Below are 20,107 nucleotides of genomic sequence, written 5' to 3'. Positions count from 1 at the left end.
ATTTGTGATTCTTATGATTGAGTTTATCGGGGGTACTAGGTTTTGGCATTTCATGTCTTTCTTTTTTATACTATTTAAAAGTGTGGATCTGTACTATTCTAGTAGGCGGTTAGTATAAGTAGCAGGAAGAGATAAATGAACCGCCTTAAAAGTTCTGGAATACTCCGACTTAAGTCAATACTCGATACTAGCACTTCGTTCATTTTTTGCCAAATTAAATCAAGTCAATACAAGCATTTCTCTTTAGATTTACCCAAATCATTTGGAGTATAAATATTTTTGATATAATATTTTCATTTAGTAATCGAATATTTCTTTTTTCAAAAAAATATTTTTCGTGAAAAATATTTTCTTCCTATCCAAAAATACGCTTATTCTTGTGTTGTTGAGTGTTGATAACCAAAATACCATGTTTAGGCCTCTATTATTATTTTTATTCTCTCTGCTAACGAAAATACTATTATTCAGTTTTCATTTGGGGTATTATTTTAAAGGAATTTTAAATATTACTCCTAGTTACGTTTAACCTCCTCTATATTCTAGATTAGCACAAATTTAAGTTTTTTAGAATACAAAAATAGAAACTTAAACTTGGCCTCTACTTGTAGTTGAACATTCCACTTACTAAATGATTATCTAGACACCTTAACTCATTCTCAATATGTCCCGTGGACACCCGATGCCACTGAGGCAGAAGTTGAAAGTTGGATAGTGATTGGGGTTTGCTCAGGTGAGTGCACGTCGAGGGAGATGGTATGGGACGATGGTGGAGCAAAAAATGTCACGGGGAGAGTGCGGGGGTGGGGGAGAAAAAAGAAAAAGAAAAACAAAAAAATTTAGAATAAATTATAAAAGAGAATGATTAAAATTTCGGTAAAGGGTCAAAATTACCCTTCACCTATAGTAATTAATCTAATTGGACAAGAATTTGGGTGTAAGATCAGCCGTTAGATATTAAGAGTAGAAATGATACAATATTTAGACGACAAGGATAATTTTGATACCAAAAGATAACTGAGGACAAAAATACTCTGCACATTAGATAGTTGAAAGGTAATATTAGGCCTTTTCGTTTTAACAATCCTGAGCTATCTCTTGGAATCTAAAATTGTCTGAAATGTAGACTCGAGAATGCATTGTTCTACATTAGAACACCTCGAGATGATTTTTTTTTTTTCAACTTCAACTCAAGTGTCCAAATGTTTCCTAAAAGATACCACGGCCTCCAGTGGACCATTTGATAAAACAGAAATGGACACAAGTTATCACTTGAGAAAATAGTTCAAATCCTTAACGAGATTCAAATGTACATTCAAGGGAGAAACAAAAACTTAATATAACACTACCTATATCACTTCAAAGTGGTGGCATCATACCACTCTTGTGATTGAACAAATTTAACTTAACCAACAAAAATCTAGTCTTTTTATTATAATAATATGCAATGGTGAGAAAATGACCAAGGTGAGTAGACTTACTACCAAGGTGATATATGATAATATATAAGTATTATTTAATTATAATATTTTTAAATATATATAAAACAAAGGAATACTAATTTAATTTTGAAAGTGACGTTTTTCTGTTGGAAACCAACAATTGTGTTTTTTCATTATTAAGTTTTTTCTGTTGGAAACCAACAGTTGTGTTGGTTCATTTTTAAATCATACGTTGTTTTCTATTTGAAGTTGGGGTTTAAAGAACCTATTAGGAGGAGACATATTTTTGGCTATAAAAGTGGCCTTTGGCAGAGATTAAAAGTACGAATAACTCTCTGTTTCATTTCAATTTTTCAGCCGTTTCCAACTTAAAAATATTTTATCAGTTTCTTCTTTTTCTTCGTTCAAATCCTTCTCTCTTTTGGGTTGAGTTGTTGTGGTCGGAGATATCAAAGAGTGCAACTTTGATTTTTATAGTAGAGGCATTGTATCCTAGGAATAGACTTACTTTTAATCATTTGCACTATGTGGAGGAAATTACTATCCTAAAGATAGTTCTCTGGAATCGCCTTGCCTACTCCATCATGCTATAATTTTCATTTATATTCTCTTGCTTGATTTTACTCCATTGGACTATTTTAGAATTTTCTTCAACAATTTTAGGATAGTAATTTTCTTCTCCAATGGAGTCTTCTTTATTGGGTAAGCGGTTTCAAGATGTAGAGAGACTTTGTCACGACCTAATTTCACTAAGTCGTAAGGGCACCTACCTTTCCCACCTCGGTAGGTGAAACCTTAACCCAACATTCACAAATAATAGAAAATAGCGGAAAAAGTAAAATAGCGGAAGTCTCAGAATTATAATGTAAACAAGAAAATGCGGAAGTGAATGAAATCCGCCCCAGTATTTAGTCTGGTCATACAAGAGCATCTAACTAAAATCTACAAGTCTGGAATATCAATAATACATCAAGTCCGAATATATCCCGGAATAGGAAATAAGACATAAATAAGAAGAATCTTCAAGGCGGCAGACGTCTCGTGCTCACCACGGACTCTAAGCAAATCTCGGAGCGACTATCAGCCACGAGAAATAGAAGCAGATCCAACACGAATTGCATTCAAAAAAGAATGCGACAAGTGCGGTCGATGCAAAACCACGATCTTGGTAGGTATCATAGGCTGACTAAGTATAGCTAACATAATTCAGACAATAGAACAAGATAGACAGATAAATCAACATGTATAAGTCAAACATAGTCAGAATCAAGTACACGTCATCACCTAGGTAGAAGCATCTAAACCCAAGTGTGCCAAGTCTCAATATATCCAATCCGAAACCAACATCACAAGTAAAACACCAGATCATCACAATATAAGCCATAATGCAATGCAATGCAATAATGTATGAATGCAAATGCAATGCAATGCTGTGTACACATGTACTCCGGATGGAAGTATCGATGTCTCGGTAGCACAATCCAAGGTGACTCGCGAAGTCTAAGTGCTACTTGTCCTGGATCTTTGCCTAACAGACAGACGAGACTCCGGATCTTTGCCCATGGAAGATTTTCATCAGCACCACCCTGGGGGACCCGTGGAGTCCATGCACTCACTCAATCCACGATTCCGGGACTAACATCGGATGTCAGACTCTCACGTCACTCTCATCCAAACCGATCTCAGTTCATTACAGTGTTTCATCAAGTATCAACAATGTATTAACAATATATTATGAAGGATGAGAATGCGTGGGACAAAATCTGGAAAAAACTCGATTGGAATAAAAGAAATCAGTAAAAAAATACCTCGCTGGTCACATAAATTAATCACCGAATTGGAACAACAATTGGGTCAATTTCGAATGCCTGTCTAGTTACAACTTGAGAGTCGTATATAGACCTCAAAAAATAATTAACATCTCTTGGATGATTACAAGTGGACGGCTATCTTTAAAGATGCCTTACCTTTTGCTTTTGAAAAGTTGGACGTGCAATGTATGTGTCAACATCAATAATCAGATCAATATCACAAGTACCAAACATGGGTACGCGCACAATATCATGAAAGACTACACAAGTTATATAAAACTTTATCCTTGTATCAACATCAATAAGGTACTACAATACCACAATCAAGATGTAACAACAGTCCCCAATACCTACTATCATCACGTGGCATCAAGCGAACAACAAATGAACAATCAAGTCACAACACAACGGGGTGGCTAGCCCCAATCATACAACAGAGCCCAACCTAAGACAATATCCAACCCAACTTCATACCCGAAGGTTTACATGCTGTCTCTGACAATATCATCTAAACATATGCTTTACTACACGAAGTCTCACCAAGGGTAAGCTATAACTTACCTGGATGGCCGAACAACAATACACCAACAATCACTCCTTAGCCTTGCCCTTCCGCTGAGCCTCAAGATCAAGAAAGTCTAGGCATATTTGAAATCTAGATTAGAAATCATAGAGATCGATACCCATAATGCTATCATTCAAATTAGGTCAAAACACAACCCCAGAATTTGGGTACTTACCCACAAGGTCAAAACGGGAATTTTGGGGGTAAAATATCCAATTAAATACTAGGTGATCAAAACCCATCAACTAATTGCTAAATTAACTCAAGGATTCACCCAATTTCGAAATTCAAGCAAAACCCCCAATTTTGGGTATAAACCCTAACTCTTAGATTCAAGAATTCAACATTAATAATGGGAGATATATGATTAACAACCTTGAATACATCATAATCTATCATAAACCCAATCAATTTCATCATTAAAAAGCCTAGATAGAAGAATCCGTCAAACCACTTTTAATCTTTCATTACTAGTGAACTAACCAAGGAAAAAGGGTTCTAAGATGATTAGGAATAATGAATTAGCAAGAAGGTTACGGGAACTTACCACCAAGAATCCACTAGAATAGGTCCCAAGAGCTCAATTTTCAGAATGGTATTAAATGATAGACTAAGGGCTTTTAACACTTCATTTAATGAACTAACTGCCCGTCACCCACTTCCGCGACAGGGTGACCGCTTCAGCGGTACCTCTACCTTGGTGCTGGTGCGGTCAAAGCGGGCACTAGACACCAGAAACTTTCCCAAGTTTCACACTTCAACTCAAATTTTTGACTAATTCCCGAGGCCATCTACTCACAAACCACATGCACACACACATAAACACACGCTACGAATGCACTCGTGGCCTCTGATTTTCCAATGGAGGTCTCGTTAACCGAGTCAACCCCCAATACCTTATTTCCAACTTCCCAACCCAAGTCCTAAAATACATCCTAGTGCATTGAGAACCGAACCAGATATACACACAAGTTCTAAACGACTATTGGAAACTCTCGGAATCGATGGATTTTTGAAAAAGGGCCGTTTACCCAAAAGTCAACTTGAGTCAACTCTTTTTCGCTTTAAGCCCAAATTTCACAAAAGGTCGCCTGAATTGCCTTACTCAATTTCCGAAATGTATACCGAACTTAACTCAGTTAACCCAACCAACAAATCATGATTTGGAAGCCTAGAAAGAATATTCATTAAACCCAAAACGGTGCCACCGGTCCCCGCTGATCAAAATAGTACTAACAGGCTTGGGGACGAGTCAACTGGGGTAAAACGGTAAAAAAGCAATAACGACTCGTTTCGTTACGTCAGATACCAATTAAACAATCGCTCGTCCTCAAGCGACAAGGGAATGAAACGAGGGAAAAGTACCTGACTCGACAAATAACTGGGGATATCTCTCACGTATCTCAAACTCAGTCTCCCAAGTAGCCTCCTCAATCGGACGATGCTTCCACAGGCGCAATCTCCTTAGATCTCAATTTTCTAACCTTCCTATCCATGATGGCAATAGGCTCCTCCTTACAAGACAAGTTCTTATCAAGCAACGCTGAATCCCAAAGAATAATGTAAGACCCATCGAAATAGTACTTCCTCTGCATAGGCACATGGAAAATCGGAGGAACACCCAATATCTCTAACTCTACGAAACCTCAAATGCATCAAACCAATCCCACGGGAAAATGACACCTCCTACCATATAAACCCTAACTCGAACCATGCTGACCCGGAATGAATGCACAACTCTTGAATATCATCAATAGTCGTTTGAACTGACTTCGAATTCCCGAAACCAATCACAGTCCTATCGCACCTCTGTGGCAGTCAATTCTTATTTTTCCTCACGTATAACAAATCATGTCTATCACGTTTCGACTCCACAAGTTGAGTCCTATCCGAGTTATCAACTTAGTACCGAAGAGATATACCTTACAACTTCAATTTTCATGTTTCTCAACATTTACCCGATACGCAAATCCGATACAAACCCGAACTTTTTAACGCAAACCTAAATTCTCATATAGTAATTATATAACCATCGAACCTCACATAGTATCACCTCGATATGCTCAAAAATTCTCCAAAAGTATCCAGTCTTACACTGCCGCTCTAAATCTCACGTAATCACCCCTAAGTCTCTAATAACCAAAAGCGCTTACCCAAACTGGCTAGTTAATACTGCTTGCAACATAAAATATCAACACGAGTAGGGTCTCACCTCGAAAATCTAACTCTAGTCCTCACATGATAGGGATTCCACACTCTTATCTCTTAAGGCATGCTAACTCATCCACTTTAGAAGGTCACGAAACTTATCCAACGGTATACCACCAAGCCACTTTTTATAAACCTCAACAAGTCGGTTCACTGAAATATGCTTCTCACTAGTCGTGGATTATGAACCTTACAGAACTCTGTCATATCACATATTCCATCTCTATAGATTTCCTTCTTAAGCTCTCGCAACAAACACATCTCAACTGGAAATGTAAGAAGATGACACCACAATCCATACTGACCTAAGAAATCCCCAAGATGTAACTTTTTCTTATCGATTCACAATCATATATACCTTTTCTCGACTAGTCAAATCTTAATTTTCTAATCACTTCAGGATAATTGATACCGTAATCAATCCTCGAATCCACTCCATCGAATACCACATAGTCATAAATCTTACAAACTAGCCGAATTAATCCTGGATATAGGATCGTACCACACACTCTGAACATTAACATTTCCTTAACGCTTACCACTCTGAACTGAGCGCTCTCTAAATTCGGCGTATCACACAACAGTATTACTAAAATCCTTATGTATCGCACTGAAACTGTAACGATCTGTTTCGTCGTTACCGTAAAAATTTTGAATTATTCGTAACCGTGTCATCCTGGACCCTTATGTTCGCTAAAGTATTTCCGATGGACATCTAGCCTAGAGGGACCCATTGTACGGAAGAGAATCAAACATCAAAATTCGGGTCAAGGACCCATCTAGACTGCCCCAGCGCTGGCCTGAGCGCTACAACGGCCATGACCCCGCTGAAGCGTTAGTGTTGTGGTGGCATCGAGGCCGGCTGCGCGGCCTATGCGACGGCTTTCTTCTTTGGACGGGTCAACGCGATTAAATTCTCTATTTAAGAAATCATTTCGGGAATTAGTCCCATTTTCTCCCAATCCTAAATTCCAACCGCCCAGATCCTTTGGGAAGTCAAAATAATCAGATTGTTTGTCATGATAATCCTTCTAACACCTTCCAATTTCTTCTTCCACTTAGTAAATTGCTCCTAAAAAATCTTCACCTAGAGAACCATCTAATCGGTATTACAAGTATCTAGAGTTGGAGGAATGTTGGGTTAGCATCACCTTTCACATGAATCCCATTAGGTAATCTTTGATGTTCTTCACCTAAATGAGTTAACAACCTAGATTCCTACCTTCCTTCTCCTTAAAAATGAGTTCTTCCATGGATCTTGGAAATGGGTCTTTCTCAATATAAGCTTAAAAACTGGTAAATTACCTAGTGTTGTTGTAGATGGAATCTAGAAGTGGGTTAAAATCCCAAAACCTTCCTGATTAATTTGAAATCTCTTATGAGGGTTCTAATGGTAATTTCTATTCTTGGGCCTCATGTTGGCTCCAAGCTCTTTCGTGCGGATTACAATGTGGTGATCGAGTTGAAGAATCAATGGATGTTCGTGGCACCCGCTCGGCCATGAGGTAGGTTACGGCTTTCTTTTCGGTAGACTTCGGTTAGTTTCCCATATTCATGTATTAGAAGGAGCAGAGAATGCATATGTAGGAATTAGAGATTTGGGATGGAATCTTAGGATGGTATAGTTGTGCGACTTGTATGTTCAAGCTTGTGGCTTGTAGATTCCTTAGGATGTTTGAAATAAGTGCCTTGAGTATCGGTGGTTTCTATGTGACTTGGAAGAAATGGTGATTCATGTTTTTCTATTATTTAGTGAGAATTTTTGTAAAATGTGCCTAGGTTGTGCTATGCTATTATAGTGGATCTGTTTGACATTGGGCGTATAAAATGTATCAGCAATTGTGAATTAGTTCTAGACTGAGTAATAGCGAATGTCTTGTGAGTAGTAGGCGGATATATTTGTATTAAGTTAATAGGCTAATAAAGGGTTAGCGGTAATAATGTGTTGGGATTTGATTGTTCTATTGCGTGGCTTCATGCCACGTGTTGTTAGTAGATATCAGAATCTGTTCTCCATCTTGATTTGATATTGTTGGCGTACCCGTTGTTGGTACTTGTGATATTGAGTATGATTATTAATGTTGATACATGCATTGTACGCATTAACATTCTTCACGATACACTATTGATACCTTGATGATATTTGATGAAACACTGTGATGAGCTAGGCTCGATTTTTACTTGAGTGACGTGAGAGTCCGATATTCGTCCCGGAATCGTGGATTGAGTGAATTGATACTTGATGAAAACTCGTTTTACTTGAGTGACGTGAGAGTCTGATATTCGATGTTCATTCCGGAATCGTGGATTGAGTGAGTGTATGGACTCCGCGGGTCCCCTAGGGTGGTGCCTGTGAGAACCCCCCGAGGGCAAAGATCTGGCATCACGTCTGTCTGTTAGGCAAAGATTCGAGACGAGTGGCACTTAGACTTCGTGAGTCACCTTGGGTTGTGCTACCGATATGTCGATATTTTCGTCCGGAGCACATGTGTATGCGGCATTTTCATGGCATTGCATTGCATTCATGCATCTTGCATTGCATTACATCATGACTTGTATTGAGATGACTTGGTGTTCTGCTGGTGATGTTGGTCTCGGATTGGACATATGGAGACTTGGTACAATTGGGTTTAAATGCTCTACTTAGGCAATGACGTGTGCTTGGTTCCGAATATGGCTGCCTTAGACTTATTGATTTATCACGTAGACCGTCCATAAGATCAGTTATATGTTTGGCTTCTAAAGGATGTAGACGAAACGATAATAAGTGATGAGTCGACTTCTAGACTGAAAACGAATGGCATAATGATATATGATTCTTGTGATACTGTTGTGGAATTGACTCGTGGTTATTAGAGGAAAGGTAATGATTTAAGGCTCTTGGTGTTATATTGAGCGGTAGATAGATGTATGACTTGATTTAGTTACTTATCATTTTTATTTGTGAATTCTTTTACTGGTATGTGTTTCTAACCATTGTTGGCCTATGATACTTACTCAGTACTCGTTGATTGTCATCGATCTTTGCTTTCTTCTTCACCCTTTTCGAGGTGTAGAGTGTTTCAGGTGATTGATTGCGACATGTTCGGAAATACGCAGGTCTATCTTGAAGGCCTTCTCCCACTTCATTCCGGGATGGAAGTTGGTCTTAGAGTGTTGTTATAATCTAGATCAATTGGTCGCTCTTGTACTAGTCTAGACCAGGTCGTGGGAAGTCGGAATGAGTCTGTAACTATTTAATTGTTGTAATCATATAAATACTTGAGTTTATTAAATATATTATGATGTTCCGCTGTTATTTCAAAACATTTATTGGTTAAAATGATTCGCCTTTATTTATTGATGGGTAATTTGATAGAGGGTTCGCCTATCGAGGTGAGAAAGGTAGGTGCCCGCGCGACCCTAAATTGGGTCGTGATAGAAATGTCCTTGCTCGACAAACCACAAAACAATATCAATGCTTCTTCTCCCATCTAAGTGAACAACCAGTAACTCCTCAAGTCATTAACTTATCGCATATGCCCATATTTAAAGTCATTTCCATCAGTCGTTTAGTAACTCCTCAAAGCCTACAACCCAATCAAATTTACCGATCCAACGATGTGCCCATAGCATTCACTTAATAACCGAGTAGTCCTTTAACATCAACTAACTTATATCAAGAATAACCTTAGCACCAGTCGCAACCTTATCCTGACAACCATGCCAGATACCAATTTTCCCCTTCCCAATCTCTCGAAAGTACTCATGTCCAAGATATTCTATGAAGTCTCACTTCGCTACGCGCTTTCCACCAAAGTCTTCCTTCATGTCCTTATTGTCAACTTCTTTTCTTTATTACACGCGATCACAATACATTTGCCTAATTCGATGGCCATCACCGAACTTACACTTGTTCTCATATACTGAAGTCTAATACTCTACCGCTGCTAAACCATCGATCCGCCATTGGTAAACCAGTGTCACGCACACCATCATTATTACTTGACGAAGCTGAAGTCAAACCGATCATATCATCGAGCAACCCACTGTTGTTAAGCCATCAATGCACCTTGTCACTTCTGAGCAACCCAACGCTGAATCATGGAGACCCTGTAACCCTCTGAACTATCTTTCCCATTTCTGACGAACTCTCACAATAAACAAGTCTAATCGCGACTCCACACAATCTAATCCTTAAGCCATCACTAGAGACTGAACTTGATCACTTTTCCGAATCAAAATAACACATCTCGCATCAAACTACCACACGTCATAGATCAACCATTCGCTTAAGAATTTAAGGACGAGTGTCCACCTCCGTGGGTGATTAAGATAAGAAAGTTCAAATACCAATTGGAATCGACAAAATACAAATTTTAATGAAGTCGCACGAGAGAATGAAAGAATTGAAAGTTTCCTAAATGTCTTTTAGCCTCTCGCAGATAAGTACGGAACTCATAGTACCGATCCACGAGACTCGACTAGACACACTCTTATATTATAGACTGGGTAACCTAGGGCTCTGATACCAACTTTGTCACAACCTAATTTCACTAAGTCATGCGGGCAACTACCTTTCCTACCTCGATAGTGTCACGACCCAAACCGACAGGCCATGACCAGTGCCCGAACTGGACACCCGTATACGAATCTGCTCGATATGATCAGACCGAAACTGGAAACAATATGGCAATTTGTAAAAGCACGCTGTAAACTCATCATATCATACATCAAAAAGAACCTGTCTCTTGAGAAGCCACAGCTAACCAAACATAACAAAATATGCAAGCCGATAAGGCTGCCACTATGCATGGGAATATCCAAAACGAACTACATCTGCATAGCTGATCAAACCGTATATACGCAACCCACATATGTCTACAGACCTCTAAGAGTATAACAAAGCCTATGTCAAAGGATCTGTACCAAAACGACTCGAGCTTCGGAACACTAGAGCCCTCCAAGAAGTCGAGTTTGGTAAAGTCCTAAACCGGAGGATCACCAAAACTGAATTAATCCGTACTGCGGGCATGAAACGCATTCCCACTACTAAAAAAACAGGCGTTTAGTGACGGACGTATCCGTCACTAATCGGCATATATCATTGCTAAACATGTGTTGCGACGAATTAGCGACGGAATGTCGTTTGTTGCATTTTGCGCGTTGCTAACCTATTAGCGACGGAAAAATGAAATCCGTAGCAAACTTAGCGACGAGTAACGACGTATGAAATCGTTCCCACATTATAGCAACGGATTATTTTGTTGCTATTGTTATGAATTCGTGACTAATTTCATATTTCATTTCGTCGTTTTAGTAAATTAGCGACGAAAACTATTGTCGCTAATCCGTCGCAAAATATTTGAATTATTTGTGCTCGCATTTAGCGACAATACAATGTTTGTCGCCGATGCAGTAGCCTCTTTTTTCCCTCTAGCAATGACCAAAATCCGTCGCAAATCTGTCACAAATATTTTTCTTCCGATTTTTTTTTTTTAATTTTAAATGCACCTGTTGAAACATACTAAATACAAAGTAATAAATACCCTTAAAAATAACTGACATTCACATAAAATAATATTTATAAAAAAGATTCAAAATAGATAGCGAAATCCTAATCGTTAAGTCCAAAACGCCGACAACACCAAGCTGTCAACTACCAAAAGAACCCACACATCCATCAAGTATTGTTAGTGCATAATTTTGTTATTTCCAACAAAAAGCAGATAACTTTGTGCTTGAGATCCAAGACCATATATTCTTCTCTTCCTTGTTCCCCAAAGACTTCGTAATATGCTTCACATTGATCAATATCGATCGAGATCAACATCATTGCCCTTGGCATCTTGCAAAAATTAAAAGAGCTTTAGCCATCCGATATCTTATCACGTTCTGACTTAAGCCGTATAATCCTGAGAAAGAACTACTCTCAATCAATAATGTTTCATTACTTATCAACATCAAAACAGACTTGAAACCAAAACTTTAGACTATAAAGAAACTAAAACAAGCCCCACAAAATGCATATATCACAAGTTAATTGGCTGCTAGCACTAAGCTAATACCATATACCACAAGTTAATTGGCTGCTAGCACTAAGCTAATACCATATACCACAAGTTTACACCTTCTGCTCATGTTTTCCTTTTTGTTTTACTGATAAGTTTAATCAATTGCATTAATAGCACTTAGATGGTTGGAAAATGTATACAATACACTATGCTTGTGTTGTTCAACCACATCCATTTTAACAAAATATCCCAATTATCTACACGTCATAGCTAGAACCCTTTACACCAAAAACTATAAGTAACATGGAGAAAAGTATCCAAATGTTCAAGTATAAGAAAGGTATGATTTCCAGTGACCCTATTTCATAATTCATTAGTTTTGAATTTCATCTACTTACAACTTCAATATCTTCTTCTGCCAAAGCTTGATAAACTCTAGATCTGCTCATAGGATTAATGCTCCCAAGCAAACTTGAATAACTTAGTTTGCTGGTGTTTTTTGCGTCCTTTAGTATGCAATCAGGGGGTTGCCCCTGCATAAAAATTTAAATTGTATTCAATGGGAGAAATTACTAGCTTAAAACACTAATACGAGCAGAACTTAAAAAAAAAAAAGGCAAAAGGAACCAAAGCACATGCATGTATATGAAGAATTAGTTGGCCATACAGCAATCCATAAAGAAACACAATGCAAATCACATGAGAGATGTGAACAAAGATTTAATAAATGCAAGGGAAGTGTAACTACAATTATAGTGCCAATGGGCATGAAGTAAGTAGAATTATTCTACATTCACATCACATGTATTATTTTATTCTAAAACAAAGTAAAAGTGACACTAATATAGCAGTGAAGCGGTAAACTTTCTTTCCAATCTCAAAGAAAAATCAGCATATATCTTGTTAAGGATGTAAATTTCAGATGAAAGTATCGAGTTACTAGTTTATTTGAGTTGGTTAAGTTCTTCCATATTTTGAGTTCTAAGAAATTTCTATGCTATCTTTACATCTTTTCTCCCTAGCTACTCCAAAAATAACTTGAAACAATAACTTTTTACCTTTTAAAGAATCGGACCATGAGTTGACAGAGGAATGTGGAATATGGAAGATTTTGGCAAAATAACGGCTACAACACTAGATCCATCCATATTCACACACCAACTACTACACCAATATTTTTAAAAGTTTGGAGGCAAGATTACTTGGGATTTTCTTTTCCATGTATAATTCTGTGATCTTCATGCTAAAATCTATAAGTTTTTGAGTAGTAGAATATTTACCAAGAGAATATAGTTTTAATGTAGTCTTCGGTCATAAGGACTTGCTTGTTAAGGTTCAATCCTCCCCATCTCAACATATGTTAGTACATTAGTTTTCAAGAGTCAATAACAACTGTGTTCTTTTTGGACCGACTAAAAAAAAAATAAGCTTCGCATATACAATTAGGTACTAATTGGCATTTGTATATTATAAGAGCTGGAAGGTTAAGTTAGTTGTGGACTTGTGGTGGGGTTGTAAGTACCCATCCTTAGATGAAGTCGCCTTTGGTATATGCGATATAAGATTACATATTCCGGCAAAAGCACACCGGAACAACATAGAACATCAACAGCAATGTAGATTCATGTTTAGCCCCAAAAAAAAAAAAAAAAGCAATGGCTTAGTTCAAAATGGAACAGCAAGTAACCTTATAGCACAACAGTTCCAACACCAAGATATGTAGGAGCTTAATTCATCGTATGCAATGGCCAAATCACAAATACAACAAATTTCATAAAATGTAGCAACATGTCGTTCACTATTAGGCCAAAATGCTATGGCAAAAACCAAGCAACCATTTAATCTCAATTCATTACCGATCATAGAAGCCAATGTAGGTAATGGCCAAGCAAAGAAACAACAAAATGTAAAGGCGAGAGTCATTAAAATTGAATCGCACAACCATTACACCTTAGTTCTCAAAATAGAAACCAAGTGCGGCAATATGTTCTCCGTGCAACAACACTCGAAATTATCTCAAGGTTGTCCCAACAATGAATTTAAAAGTGCCACAACGAAGATTTAAGACAAGTACACCTTGACAAGGAGATATAACAACATAGCACCCTTGATCCTAACGGTGTTTTATACAACGAGAATGTGGCAACTATCGCACCGCCCATTTAACACTGATAAGGCTCCAATTGCAGTAACGGTTAACCAAAAATATGCAGTAATAGCTTACCTGAAGTTCAGCAGCCAAATGATCCAAAATGCAGCAGTTTGTTACCAACAAACCCAACTCCAAATTTTTGAGGTACAATGAACCGAGAAGCCCTCAACCGTGCAGCAGTTTCAAGTTCCACAGCAAGTTCCACCATGTAATACGAAGATATGAGCCATTTTCAATGACTAATAACCAAAACTACAAGAACATGACAACACCAAAAAGGACAATTTTCTAGTTGTGTAATTAACCCAAGAAGTTGGTATAACAAAATTTCCGAAAGCCGATCAACCCTCGGTGACAAGACTAAACAGATTTACCAATGAAACCAAGAACCGAGGCAAAAAAACAAGAACATAGAGATTGAAAAAAACCCTACGGTTTCGCATAATTTAGAAACAAATACTTCCACTACTCAAAGAACTTAAAAATATTAGTAAGATAAGGCTAAAAAAAACTAAGGAAAATTACTACAAGATTGGGTTAGTCACATAAAATCACTCTGAATCAATGATATCAACTTCTCAAATGAGCAATGAGTAGAGAGCGCAAGATTTATCAAAATGCTGACCGCAAAAATATACATGAGTCTGCTTTTTATTTATAATAGATTTGAACATAAACAGACCTCAATTTTTTTTTCTTAAAACAGTAGTATCAGACCCCTTCGCACCTCAACTAATCCACTGGATACATACTAATCACCTAGTGTTTTGGGGGATTTTAATCGTGTCTACCATGGTCTATTTCATCCCCATTGAGCACAACACAATACACTATATGATACAACAAAAGCTGAAAAGAATATAAAAATAAGCAACGCAAATATTTAAAACAATTTCTTAACTGTTTTGTTACTTTTCCCAACAATTAATACCCTTTTTTTGATAACTTGAAACACCGTAAAAGTAGAGGTAACACAGCCGACAACAAGTGGTGGTCTCTCGTGAAGCAATGAGTGTTGCTTTGAAACTCCATTTTTTACTACATTGTGTGTGTCGACTTGTGTGTATGCAAATAAAAGAGAGGAGAAGGATATTAGTCACTAACAATAGAACTTGCAATTGACGTTCAAATTATTTTAGCATTAACTAATCAACAAACCAAAGTGAAAACATTTATACAGAAAGGAGGCAACCTCACGTCTTAGCCAAATGGAAGCCCCATAAACCATAATTTTCATGATATGTATGTATGTATGTGTGTGTGTGTGTGTATATATATATATATATATATATATATATATATATATATATATATATATATATATATATATATATATATATATATATATATAAGTTCCTTCTTCAATACCCATATTCATAAAGTACAAAATGATTATTTTCAGGACACAATTTCTCCTTCTTTATGAGATCTAAATTGACATTGTTAGATACAGAAGCGAAAGACCTAGATTATGGTCCATGTTTTGGTTACAAGAGGACTAAACAAATTTGCATTTATTGAGCATAAGTAATTGAACTAATGCATGTCATCCGAAAAGTATATAAATCCCTATCAAGCATACTTTCTAAATCATGAATCCTAAAATTCAATAGATAACCAAATCATGGTACATATTCGACATAGGAACATATTCACATCCATCTAGCAAGTGAAATAGAGCAACTACTAACTTCTATAGTCATGATTTTCAGAGAACACATAATTTAATCTAAACTCTATAACACATCAGGACACGAAATACATACAAAAAATAAGACATGAAAAGCAAACATGAATAAGTATCTAATTACGATGTTAAAAAAAAAATCGATTAATTGAAACCCTTAAGTCATCAACCACAATCGCAACCTCCAACTTCGGGAAGCGATAAAATTAAAATCAAATTCGAGAATCACATAAAAGTCCACAATAGATAAATTCCCAGGGATACAATTAACAAAAGAAAAACCTAAAATTTTAGCAAATCAACCTCAAATACTCTACCTGATGAATTAAATAGAAGTCGATTTTGAGAAACAAAGAACAACAGGTGGTTAAATCAACAAAGGAGTGAACCCCAAACCTTAAATCAAAAGAGAGAGAAAGGGACGGCGACGACGATGGCAATGTAGACGGCGCTCTCTATCTGTGTTGTGTTGGGTGTGTTTGAAGTGAAGACGGCGCTCTCTCTCTCTCTCTCTCTCTATCTGTGTTGTGTTGGGTGTGTTTGAAGTGAGAGAAAATAAATGAGTGCCCTAGCATATATCTTTTTTTTAATATTTAACGACGGATTAGCGACGGATTTTATATTCCGTCGCTAAATAATATATTGACTTCTTTTAATAATTAATATTGCAACGAATTTTTCCGTTGCTAAGAATATATATTTTTTGGATAAAAATTGAAAGGTCTGGCGATGGATTTTCCGTTGCTGAATCCGTCACTACATAAAAATAAAATTTGTCGCGCCTTCCGTTGCTAAATCCGTAGGGAAATTTAAGGCGCCAAAATTTTGCGCTAATAATTAGTGACGAAATTCAATTTTCGTTGCTAGTCCGTCGCTATATAATGAGATAAAATTTTAGTTGCTTTTCTTGCAACAAAATGAGTATTCCGTAGCTAATCCGTCGTTAATTAGCGACAGAATATGGTCTGTCGCTAATATTCCGTCACTAAACGCTGATTTTTTAGTAGTGGCCCCCGAAGAAAAGGGGTCAGTACGAATAGTGTACTGAGTATGTAAGGCATGAAATCAACATGTACATAAAATCCTAGAAAACATTTGAGACATGTCAATGAATGGGCAAAATAAATGCATCGATCTTGCTTATATCAAAGAAACACATATATCCATAGAAATATCACAACAAAGGCCACAACGTCACCCCCTGTCAACTGTGCCATATATATACACACCACAACAAAGGCCACAGCGTCACCCCCTGTCAACTATGCCGTACATATACACATTACAACAAAGGCCACAGCATCACCCCCTGTCAACTGTGCCATATATATACATACCACAACAAAGGCCACAGCATCACCCTCTGTCAACTGTGCCTTATATATATACAACAAAGGTCACAGCGTCACCCCCTGTCAACCGTGCCTTATATATACATGAAGAATGAAAATGAGTGCAGTGCATAATCAAAATGAAATAATAGAACTCTGTAATGTCACAAAATAGCTATATACATATATTATACTCATGACATGCATAGGAGTTCAACTAAAAACTATCGCTCTATCCCACCTTGAAGGAACAATTTATAAGGTGAGATCAACAACAATGAAATTAATCGAGAAAATCATGAAATAGCTTAACATTTGTACATCATCGTTGAAATCATATTTGAGACCTTTAAGCATAAAATCATCCTCAACATAATCCTCATAAAAAAATTCTCATTTTTAACATCATAAGAAGCTTTAAGAGTCATAAACTTCTAGCTTTTGAAATCAAGGAGGTTATGGAAACACTTATGGACTCATACCATAGGAATCATGCCTTTGAAAGAAAGGGACGAGCCTTAACATACCTTTCGGTCGCCTTAGTCGTTCAACGTTTATCCTTCCAAGCTCATAAATCTACATATAAACCATTCATACTATTATTAGGCTCAATGTCATACGCTAATCTTAAGCCTTCAATTTAATTCCGTTTAGAATCTGCCGAAATTCGAACAGCACCTCCCCTGTTTATATGCCTAGCCCGAAATCATAATCCAACAACCAACAACAACAACAATACCAACATCACAACAATATTATCAACCCTAATAGGCTCCATAAAATAGCCCACACGCTGTTTTCCAACTTCCATAACTAACCAACTTACTACACAATTATTTAACGACTGTGTCTCCGAGAATAAGCCTTAAATAATACCGAAAGAGAAAGATTCATGCCTTTTTTTTTGTTAAGACAACAATATCTTCAATATCCACGCTAAAATCCACCGCAAAACAATACTAGAATCACAACCATGCATTACCCGGACCTAAACTACTACTCCGCTACTTGAAAATTACTCACTTTTTGTTTCCCTCTCTCTCTCTCTTCAATTTCTAGAATTTTTTGGCAAAATCTGATTACAAAGGGGGTTTTTACCCTTTATTCTTTACTTGCATAGGTAGTTGCAATAGTTTATTTTCGTGGAAGTATTGGTCATAAGTCTCTGTGGGTTCGACATCCGATTTTATATAATCACTATATTACTTGCACGACCACGCACACTTGCGTGTGCATTTGGACGCAACAAGTTTTTGGCGCCGTTGCCGGGGACTTAGAAGTCAATTATTTTTGCCATAATAAATTGTATTGCTATACTTATCCAAGTATTAACTTCTTGATCTTAGCTGCTACTTGATTGCAGGTACTTTGCTCGAATGCGAAGGACTGCGAGTCAAAACAATCTTGAGGAATTTGATCCTGAGCCTGAACGTACTTTCAATCGGCGCAGGAGAGATTTGAATTTATTGCAGAACCCGCAGGCTGTCGCAGAGTTACCTGTGGTCATGGCTAATAATCAACCAAATAAAAGTGAGAGAGGTTGCGGTGCCTCGTGTGGCGGATGTCACTTCAAGCATTGTCAAGCCCACCATCGAAGGGCACTTTGAGTCAAGCATCCTATGATTCAACTACTTCACTCTAGTGGGCAATTCACGGGAATGTCGCACGAGGATCCTCGCATCACATCCATACTTTTCTCTCGCATTGTCGATACTTTTGCTACCGGAAGAGTCACTAAAGAATATGTGCCGACACGTTCTCTCTTTTCTATTGGGGAATGCAAGTAACTGGTTATTAGCAGAGCCCGCCAATTCTATCACTACGTGGGATGACTTGGCGACGAAATTCTTGACAAGGTTCTTTCCACCAGCAAAGACCGCTCGCCTCCGAAGGGAGATCATGTCATTCAGGCAGAAAAATGGAGAAAATTTGTATCAAGCCTGGGAGAGGTTTAAGGGTCTTCTCAGAGATTGTCCTCACCACCATCAGACGAATGAAGTTCTGGCACACACATTTATTGAGAGTCTGGATGCCCAACATAAGTCATCATTAGACACTGCTGCAGGAGGGCAGGCTCTTGATCTAAGCTATGAAGAACTATTCACAATATTGAACAGGTTTACTCAGAGCACTCTAGACTGGCAGGATGATGCAGCCAGCAGTTCAGTGAGGAAAGCACCGGGTATCTTTAAAGTAGATAATTTTACAACATTATCTGTTACATCCCGTGTTCTCATGCGTTGGAAAGTGTGCGAGTTAAATGATATTAGTAACGGACACGAGGTTATTCCCCAAGCTTATAGGTGGTTAAAGTGATGGTACACAGGTATCGTAAGGATTTGAAGTTAAATCAATCGAAGAAAATAAGTTTTGTCGAGTTTCAACATTTATTTGAGTGAAATACGGTCCAAGCTATAATGTCCCGTATTATTGGACTAGAAAAATTTAATCGTCCAACATGAGCAAATTTACCCGAGCCCGGAGAATTCGAGCATATTCAAGGATGAAAATCGAGAGCTCGGTGTACAAAAAGTTTGAGGTCCCGAAATAATTTAGGACTTCACAAGTGTGACCACGGTGATTGAGAATAATATTTTATGTGTACCAAAAGGGGCTATGGACTAGTGCTATGTCACATAATCATGGCAATGAGTATACGAAGTGTATTAAAAATAATTATTATTAAAGTGAACTGAGATCAAAAAATTAATTATGGATACATGGAGACTTTGGCACGTGTTGGGCAGCAAGGATGCTAAACTTATAATCCTAGTTGGTGGCAGCAAGTATGACTATTGAATAAAGTCAAACAATGACTAAGCTAATTTATGAAGCTAGGTGGCATATCTAGGAGGATCCTTCAAAAAGTAATCCTTGTGGACTGGGACCCACAGCCCACTATGGTAAAGAAAACCCCATAA

General features: G+C 37.5%; 1 long non-coding RNA gene and 1 pseudogene across 1 annotated transcript; both read right to left on the bottom strand.

Moving 5' to 3' along the window:
• Window positions 1-11,560: 11,560 nt before the first annotated feature.
• Window positions 11,561-14,305, bottom strand: LOC132043352 (uncharacterized). The gene is made up of 2 exons (XR_009411780.1): window positions 14,241-14,305; window positions 11,561-12,549 (listed from the first exon to the last, which is right to left on the bottom strand). It is a non-coding gene; the product is annotated as an uncharacterized LOC132043352 (long non-coding RNA).
• A 4,769-nt stretch (window positions 14,306-19,074) lies between these two features.
• Window positions 19,075-19,168, bottom strand: LOC132043360 (small nucleolar RNA R71; annotated as a pseudogene).
• Window positions 19,169-20,107: the final 939 nt, after the last annotated feature.

This window comes from Lycium ferocissimum, unplaced genomic scaffold (assembly GCF_029784015.1).
Source record: "Lycium ferocissimum isolate CSIRO_LF1 unplaced genomic scaffold, AGI_CSIRO_Lferr_CH_V1 ctg2330, whole genome shotgun sequence".
In the NCBI taxonomy this organism is placed as follows: Eukaryota; Viridiplantae; Streptophyta; class Magnoliopsida; order Solanales; family Solanaceae; genus Lycium; species Lycium ferocissimum.
This window is presented reverse-complemented; position numbering and strand designations above follow the sequence as displayed.